The sequence below is a fragment of the Carcharhinus amblyrhynchos genome, unplaced genomic scaffold (assembly GCF_965287045.1).
Source record: "Carcharhinus amblyrhynchos unplaced genomic scaffold, sCarAmb.v2.hapA scaffold_43, whole genome shotgun sequence".
In the NCBI taxonomy this organism is placed as follows: domain Eukaryota; kingdom Metazoa; phylum Chordata; class Chondrichthyes; order Carcharhiniformes; family Carcharhinidae; genus Carcharhinus; species Carcharhinus amblyrhynchos.
In genome coordinates this window covers 1,026,612-1,027,590 of record NW_027649784.1, presented here as the reverse complement: position 1 = coordinate 1,027,590, position 979 = coordinate 1,026,612, and positions in this window count along the sequence as shown.

The window sequence follows — 979 nt, the reverse complement described above, 5'->3', positions numbered from 1 at the left end:
CTCTCCCTCTCCCCTCCTCCTCCTCCCTCCCTCTCCCCCTTCCTCCCCCCTCCTCCTCCTCCCCTCCTCCCTCCCTCCTCCTCCCTCCCTCCCCCTCCTCCCCTCCTCCCTCCCTCCCTCCTCCCTCCCTCTCTCCCTCTCTCCTCCTCCCTCCCTCTCTCCCTCTCTCCTCCTCCCTCCCTCTCTCCCTCTCTCCTCCTCCCTCCCTCTCTCCCTCTCTCCTCCTCTCTCCCTCTCTCCTCCTCTCTCCTCCTCTCTCCCTCTCTCCTCCTCTCTCCCTCTCTCCTCCTCTCTCCCTCTCTCCTCCTCTCTCCCTCTCTCCCTCTCTCCTCCTCCCTCCCTCCCTCTCTCCTCCTCCCTCCCTCTCTCCTCCTCCCTCCCTCCTCCTCCTCCCTCCCTCTCTCCTCCTCCCTCCCTCCCTCCTCCTCTCTCTCCTCCTCCTCCCTCCCTCTCCCCCTTCCTCCCCCTCCTCCTCCCCTCCTCCCTCCCTCTCCCCCTTCCTCCCCCTCCTCCTCCTCCCCTCCTCCCTCCCTCCCTCCCTCCTCCTCCTCCCTCCCTCTCCCCCTTCCTCCCCCTCCTCCTCCTCCCTCCCTCCTCCTCCTCCCTTCCTCCCCCTCCTCCTCCTCTCCTCCTCCTCCCCTCCTCCTCCTCCTCCTCCCCTCCTCCCTCCCTCCTCCTCCCCTCCTCCTCCCTCCCTCTCCCTCCTCCTCCTCCCCCCCTCCTCACCTCCCTCCCTCCTCACCTCCCTCTCTTCCTCCCTCCCCGGCCCTCCTCCTCCCTCCCTCCTCCCTGGCCCTCCCTCCCTCCCCTCCCCCTCTCTCCTGCCTTTTTCCCAACCCCTTTCCTACCAGGGCCATCCGTAACTTCTTTTGCTGTTGGAGTGCCTGTTCTGCTGTTGATACAATTTGCTCCCTCGTTCTTTGTGCCACTTCTTGTATCTTTAGTTCTTTTAATGCTCCTTTTGTCTTGTGTCTGTGAG